Source organism: Coffea arabica, chromosome 2c (assembly GCF_036785885.1).
Source record: "Coffea arabica cultivar ET-39 chromosome 2c, Coffea Arabica ET-39 HiFi, whole genome shotgun sequence".
In the NCBI taxonomy this organism is placed as follows: Eukaryota; Viridiplantae; Streptophyta; class Magnoliopsida; order Gentianales; family Rubiaceae; genus Coffea; species Coffea arabica.
In genome coordinates, this window is record NC_092312.1 from 24,065,559 (window position 1) to 24,074,161 (window position 8,603).

Below are 8,603 nucleotides of genomic sequence, written 5' to 3' on the forward strand. Positions count from 1 at the left end.
CATTACATGTCTTATTTTGTACATATATATATTTATATAAATAATTTTTAAAAAAATTCATTGAACCGAGGTTAAACCGGTCCGACCGGTTGAATCTCGACCCTTTCACTTCACCGGTTCAATTAACGGTCCGGTTTTTAAAACATTGATAATAGGTCACGTAACTCATCATATAATTCACGTGTAAGATACATAATCTCCCAACACATACAAATAGCTCAGTGGGGATCAATTCAAGTCAGAAATTTACACCCTAACTATCTTTCAGTACCATAAAAATAAAAGAGACGGCCAATGAACCAGAACATGCAGTAGATTGAAAGCACTTTTGGATGACAGGTAGCCCTAGCCGGTGAAAAGCGTCAAAAATGAAAGCATTGGGAGAATGTCGATCAAGGAACCAAAAGTAGAAAGCTAGCCTTGGAGACCGCCTTCTTTCCTTCTTTTTTTTTTTTGGGTTCATTATCTATTAGGATTAATCTTTCCTACACTGACAGTGTATACACTATCAGCGTTGGATGAATGACAGCAATGCAAAATTTGAGTTTGAAATTCAACTTCTGCACACATGTCATGAATCCAACGATGATAGTGTATACACTGTCAGTGTAGGAAAGATTTACTCTATCTATTATCCTATTACTGAACTTCTAAGATTAATGACAAGATTACTCCTATACAGGTAGGATCCTAATCCAGTAGAAAATCACATAGAGCAAATTCACGTTGACTTCATTAGGAAATAAGCACAAGACACATCATCCCTTGTTCTTCATTTAGATATATCAATTAAATTTCTGTTTGACAAAGAAAAGACGAGCTCCAATTTACACACTAAGAGAATAAACAACCGTTGGCTTAAATGAAGTTAAGTTACTGCAAAATTTGATCCCGATTTGCATACTTCCATGAAGTTGTACTCCGAATTGCCATATCCTTTACAATGTTGAAAACGATGAAACTAACGAAAATGGGGACCAGAAGAAAACGAGTCCATCTACAATAAAATGACTTTAAACAGTGGATTTGCCATGTATAGTTGAGGGTGGACAATTGCCCCTCTTGACTTTGGTAAAATCACAAAATAGCCTGGGGAAATTTGAAAAGATTATGAATTATATTCTATTTGCCCCCTCTAAATTTTTTGTAATTACATTTTATAGTTGCATTGCCCCCTTAATAGCATAATAATTATCTTTTATTAGATTCTTGGACTTTCTTCAAGTTATATAATGATTGATCCATTTGGATTGAAAGTTATCTGAAAAATTTTCTTTACTAAAGCAATTTTTTTGTGTGAAGTATGTGAGATGGAAAAAAATGTTGGAAAACTAGTGTTTAAGACAAAGAAGAAATGCTTTATAAAAATTTTTTCTAAATTTTTTATGTTCCTAACTCAAATAAGTAGAATGATCTTATTACTAAATTAAAATCACAAAATTAGATTTAATGGTACATGTAATAAATATGTTTATCAAAGTGTTATCATATCAAAATGGGAGAAGGATGGGTTAGGTGTTACTGAGGGAGGGTGTGTAAATTAGAGGTTTTGAATTCGAAATCTCCCACTTACACTTAAAAAATAGAGTGTTATTATATTGAACATGATAGTTACACATCGCACCTCTCTAATTTAGGGTCCTGCACCCCCTAATTTAGAGTCCTGGTTAATTTATGGTCTTGCACCCCTAAATTTAGAGTCCTGCTTTCGCTGCTGACTTTAAATCCTAGAAGAGATTGTTTGTTTCCCATATATCCATTCTATTACCGAATTACTTCTGTAAGATATGCACAAGTATGGAAATCCTAAAATCAAGGTGGTTTTTTTTTTTATTTAATCTTTTAATAGGCACAAGTATGGAAATCTCTGAAATCAAAGAGATGAAGGATGAAATCAACATACAATCAAGCAAAGTAGGATGAAATTCGTTTAAGCATATTAAGAGGAAATTCTGAGCAAAGGTGCCATCTGTGTTGCCTCGATGATTTATCTCCATATTTGGACATTAAAAAAAATGCTGATTTTGTACCAAAGTTGTTGAACTGGAGAATGTGAAAGTTGAGCAATTCCTCAAACTTGAAGGAATTCCTCAAAATTTTTATTTGGCCTCTCTTCTTACGTCCAGCTGATTTCTGCATCACAAGTGCTCCATACGTCAATTGAAGCCCGGGGAAGGCTGCGTTGAACGCGCCTGTCCAGAGGTATGTCTATAGACAAATTTCTAGTGTATCTTGTATGTCTAGGACTAAAATTCATCCAGCCACTTCTAACGACTGGGAAAGATTGTAATCAGAAAACGCTGTGCACAAAAGAGAGAGTTTGTGAAGGAATGCATTCTCAAGATTGTAACATATTGTAGTATTTGGTTGGAAGTATGAATAATGAAATTGCTACCCTCAAAAAACAAATTAAGAATAATGAACTTACTCAAGACCTTCTTTCAGCTTCTCCCACCAAGTATGGGCTAACAAATTGAAGCGTTGCTCGGAATTTTCACCCATAAATTAGTTCCACACCGCACGCATATATATAGAGTATAGACCCATAAATAATCAAGGGAATCTACTGTTTGCTACTGTGTGGAGCTTTGGAAACTATAACCAATATGAATATTTGTTGAGGCATCTTTGCCAACCAAAGCCGATATGAATATCTGATTAAAGCTTATAATCTCCGGTTCAAGCTATACGACTTATTTAATTTAGCAAAAATAGGTCGCCACTCATCAACTCCAGTGCTTTTGAAATAATGTGTGTTTGGATAGCCAAATAATGGCCAGAAATTTTTTGCTTACATCACAAATATAATTTCCAACACAACTTTTTATCTTTTCAATTATCTTTTTATGTCACATACATCATATCACAAAAAGTGTTACAGTAATTATTCCAAATAATATTTCAAATAATCTCCTGTCCAAACAGCACTATATATATGCATGTAAGTGCATAAAATTCTAAAGAATTTATATAGTCAGTCATATTACATCTCACTCACCAGAACCATTATATGCATGTAAAAAATAATCTTCATAGCCATAAAATTCTAAACCTATTGACAAATAGGAAGTTCATGAGGAATTATATTCGTCAGCTAGCTCCTCTAAACTTATGGGAATGCACTTTTCATCTCCATTCTTTAGGAATTGGACCAATTTGGTCCTTATTGCTTTAGTAAAATTAATACATTTCATCCCTTAAGTTTCAATTTCTGAACAATTAGAGACAATTAATCCATGATTAATCACTCAATTTGGCATAAATTGATATTTTGATTACTTAATGTGGGCGAAATTAAACGTGTGAGGTGAGGGCGCGCACTGTTAGTAAAAAGACCTAAGGGAAAACCAAATTCATCAGACTCAATCGTGTTTTATCTTTCCTATGATTCTACACACCCAACTATTTAATAAATTTACCCACATTATTTTCAAAATTTGATGAACTTTGAAGATCTCATGAATTTGTTACTCTTAAGTCTTTTTTTTATTTATTAACGATGCATGTTCCTCGCGCGTTTCATTCTGTCCAAATTGAGTGATTAAAGGTCAATGTGGCTTAAATTGTGTGATTAAACATCAATTGTTTTAGATTTGTCAAAAAATTAAAACTTAAGGAACAGAATGTGTTTTTACTGAAACAATGAAAACCAAATTGGTCCAAACCCCAGAAAAATAGGAACGAAATGTGCATTGTTCCTAAACTTATCAAAGATTCTATCGGCTTGTGGCACTAACAATTAAATCTAGAAATAGCCACAACCAATTCCATCATTAACAATAAGATTAGTAATGGTGATACTAAATTCGCATACCTACAACTTAAATTCACATTTGGTATAACTTCTAATACTAATAGCACAAGTTATCAATGCTCGTGGTACAAATCATTAATGCATTAGAGGTGTGGATTTAGGCTGCTAGAGGTACGAATTTAACCATTTCGATTAGTAAATAGCTAAAATGCTCTCTAAGCTATTCAAAATGGTATGAGTTGATTACCAAACTTTTTATTGATAAAAAAGATCACTCAACTTCTTAAAATAAGCCTTTATGATCTTTTTAACCAATTTTGCCAGGTAAACCAACCGGCAAAAAAATAAATTTGTCCTACTATTATAGGTTCTCAAGGGTAAAAATGTATCATTCTGATTGACACAATTTTTTTTTAAAAGAAAAACCAAACTTTAAGAGTTAATCCGTAATTTGGCCAAATTTTATAGGAGGTAAATGCAATTAACAGAATGATCACCAACAACGCCATCCTACTCTTCCTCCTCCACTCCGCCCACCCAGCTACCCACTGCCAAATTTGTACAACCCCATCATCGCATCCCGTCCTTTTCCCCGCTTCCTCTCCCCTCCCCTTCTTGCCCCACGAACCACAGACCAAGTCCTAGATATCCCAGTTACACCAAGTGCGGAAATCAAAATAAACTGGGGCGAGATCCTCAATCTCTCCAAATTTGCTGACAGCACTCATCATTGCATCATGGTACTTGTCAAACACTGATGTACTTTTACTGAACAAATATCTTCTCAGCTTTTATGGTTACCGTTACCCAATCTTCCTTACCGTGTTGCACACTTGCACGTGATGTACTGTGCTTCTTACAGCTCTGTAGCCATCAGATTGCTAGAAATTGCCCCTTTTCAGCAAACTCAAAGTAGGAAAGCACTTTTCAAGATTCTTGCTTTATTTGCTATTTTCTGATTTTATGTTGTCTGTGGGAATACCGAATACTTCTTTGAGGCACTTGCCTGTCTCATTCAACCAAGCAATTGGTGGCACTACCCCTTTCTTCACAGCCATTTTTGCATTTGTAATTACTCGTAGAAGGGAATCTGCTGAGGTTTGTTTTGCACTTGTCCCTGTGGTTCCTGGGATTGCTTTGGCTAGCAATAGTAAAGGAGGAGGAGAGGGGAGGGGGGGGGGGGGGAGGGGGTGCAGGGGAGTGGAGAGAGGGAGGGAGCAGGGGAGTGAAGGGGAAGAGGAAGAGGCAGTGGTTAGGAAGGAGGAGAAGGGAGGAAAAGGGCAGTGAGGGTGGCGGGGGAGTGGTGGTGGAGGAGGAGATGGGACAAGTTGGTGGTGAGTGGAGAAGGGAGAGGATAGAAGGATAGGACTGCCAATGGGGTTGGGTCAGCCTGAGCTCGGCTCGTTCGGCCCGATATAAAGCCCGATGAGCCCGATCATTTAGTGAGCCGGTCTGAGATTGAACTTAAAAATTAGGTTCGAATTAAATGTGAGCCGAGCTTGGACCTTATTAGGTTCAAACCCGATATAGACCCGGTCCTTTAATTACCTATATATATAATATTTATATTTTGATATTATGTATAATTATATATCCAAATATATTTTTACTAAATACTAAATATATATATAAATTACAAAACACAAAAATACATTTAAAGACTCTTTCTTGAGCTTTCTTGAGAGCCAATATTAGTAATGCATAACTAAATCTCTAATTTTTTTTATTGGTTGAGTAAATTTTTGTATTGGCATATTATTGGTTGATTTTTTTTTGGTCTACAAACACAAAAATCATCAAGCATATTTGGATTTAAATCACAAGATTATAAAAAAAAGTTTCAACTTTTAAAGATGTATTGGCTTATGATCGCATGTTTTATTACTATTTTTCATGCATTTTAAACGGATTAAATATAAATATTGTTGAAAATTTTTTTGTTTATATACTTTTTAAGAACTATTATTTGTTCATGTTTAGTTTTAATATTATAGTCTTGTAAATGTTAAATTAGTTTTACAACTTAATAGTTATAGTAATTATATTAAGAAAATTAAGGAGTAATAAGTGAGCTTGGGCTAAACCCGATTAAGGGTCACAACCCGAATATTATGTGAGTTGAGTATGAGATTCACGTTACGAACTCGAAACTCATAGCCCGAATCCCGAAAATATTTTAAATTAAATGAGTTGAATTTGAACTCATCAAAACCCGACTCATTAGGCCCGATTGATAGGCCTAAGAAGGATGTGATGGGAGAGCCGATGGAGGGGGAAGAGGAGAGGACGAGACGGGAGACAGGTGGTAAAGGGTGAAAGGGAGGAGAGTGTGGAGGCATTATTTGAACATTTTTTGCCTCCAAAAACTTGCAATTCCGCTTACTTTAGCAAAAATAGCAAAAATTACTCTTCAAGGCTAGTTTTAGAAAAGGGTTAAATGCAAAAAATTCCCATAAATTATATATCGAGTTGCAGTTTACCCCCTAAACTATAATAATAAGCATTTTGCCCCCTTGAATGATATTATTTGGACAAATCTATCCCTTTTATTTTAAGCATTGTTATTTTTCTTTTTTCCCTATCATTTTCTTTTTAAATTCTTCCTTTTTTTTCTTTAAACATTGTTTAAATAAGTAGACTAGATTAGTCAAAATTTGTTTATTTCTTAATTTCGTATGTCAATATTTGATTAAAAAAAATCTATGGAATACAAGATTTTTTTTCCAAATGTTGAAGTCAATGTCATTTAAGAAATTGAACTTTTCAAATATATAATAACAAAATAGAGAAATTGATTAATCAATTATTAGTAGTATCAATAACAAAAAAGATGAACTACTATTGTTGTTTATTCTTATTTTTTATTTCTTTACAAATAGCAATTGCTAACTTTTCTTTTTTATGTGATATATAATATGTTATTTTTATTATAAGTAGTTGAGTAACTGTGAACTCTTAATTAGTTTATAGGTACTTAAATTGTTGAATTACTAGATTAATACACTTTACAATATAAGCTACATATATTTTGTAATAACAAAGAGTTTATGACAAATTATTAAGAATGAATTTAACAAATAAACAAATTTAAAAAGCAGTTTAAAAAATTTTAAAATTTTTTATGTAAGTCTTTTCACATCGGAGAGAGATGTTGGCTAGTTCCAAGAGAGAATGAGAACAAAAAGAAAATAAAAGTTAAAAAAAATTAAAAAAGCTAATAGAGAAAAAAAAAAAAGAAGAAAGGATTTAAGATAGTAGGGGTAGTATTGTCCAAACATATCATTCAAGGGGGGCAAAATGCCTATTATTATAGTTTAGGGGGTAAACTGCAACTGGGTATATAGTTTGTGGGGTTTTTTGCATTTAACCCTTTAGAAAATAAAGTGATCTTTTTGAACCCAATAAAAAAAAAAGTATGATTAACCACTCGTATATTTGTGATGGTTTAGCGTACGGGTGCAATGAATCGCCCTTAGTCGAATATCTCACGAGATTGCTCGGTTAAAACTTGAGTTCGAACTCGCATTGACCAAATTCGAGCTCGAGTTCTAGCGGTTTGAACTACTTGACAAATCGAAATTGAGTTTAATATATGAAGTTCGAAAGTTCATTAAGCTTAATTGAGTTCAATCGAGCTTCACACATATATGTTTTTTAATTTTTTTTATTTATTAGTACGAAATATCTATTTTTGTCCCTCGTTTAAAATTATGTAAACTATAAATTTATATTTCTTAAGATTGATTAGGCTTGATAAGCATGAGTTCAAACTCGAATTTGAGCTTAACTTTCAAGAGTTTAATGAGCTCAAGTTCAAGTTCGAATACAAAATTTTTTAACTCGAATCGAGGTCGAATAGTGCACTACTCGAGTTCGACTCAATTCGATTATACACATAGTTTAGTGATCATTTATTTCAATTATATTTGTTTGGATAGGAGTTTGTTTAGATGATTTATTTGAAATAATTACTGTAGCATTTTTTTGTGATATAATGTATTTAAGATAAAAAGATGATTGGAATTTATGAAACAAATTATTTTTTCTCAAATCATCTCAACCCAAACACGCACAGTTTTGGGCTATTTTCTTGGTTTCCTAGTTTATGGTCTCAAACACTTCAACATAGCATCTTTTTGTTACAAAAATGTATCTGGGCCTTGCATTGTTGACGCCTATGAATTTGGAGGCACCCCAGTCCGGGAAGCAAACTTCGTCTTTAGAGCCGTCAAAAGTTGATTTGGCTTCTTCCACACTTTATACCGGTGCTCGGGGTACATTTATCTGGGATGAGATCGTTAGATCGCATCTGGATTCTAACTTTTTTTTAGAGTTTTCAAAAAAAAAAAATTATAACACTTTTTAAAAGATGTGATATACATCAGATAAAAAGATTATTAAAAAAAATAAGAGAAAATACTTTCAAATACTTTCACGTAAATTTGAAATGTCTGTTGTTAAAAATGCAATCCAAACAAGACTAATATTTTTGCAGTTGTACATGTGGTAAACTATAATAAAAATGAAATCACAAAAAGTGACTAAAAAAAAGTTTGCATGGTAAGAGGCATCATGTTTTGGACACACACTTTTTATCTTTTTTTCAATAATCAAGAAAAAGAATAGCAGAAAAATGTTAATGAAGAAGATCAGAAAAATAATTTTTTCTTATTTTTACTCCATAGGTGATCTAAACGAATTTTTACAGTCGACCAATGTCATTCTACATTATTATACAATTTTTTTGTTTTGTGAAAGGCATCCTTATAATAATAGATTGAAAAGCCACTGTGGTATGACAAGTAACGTGGTGCAAGGTAAACTTGCGGACAAAACAAATAAATGTCTT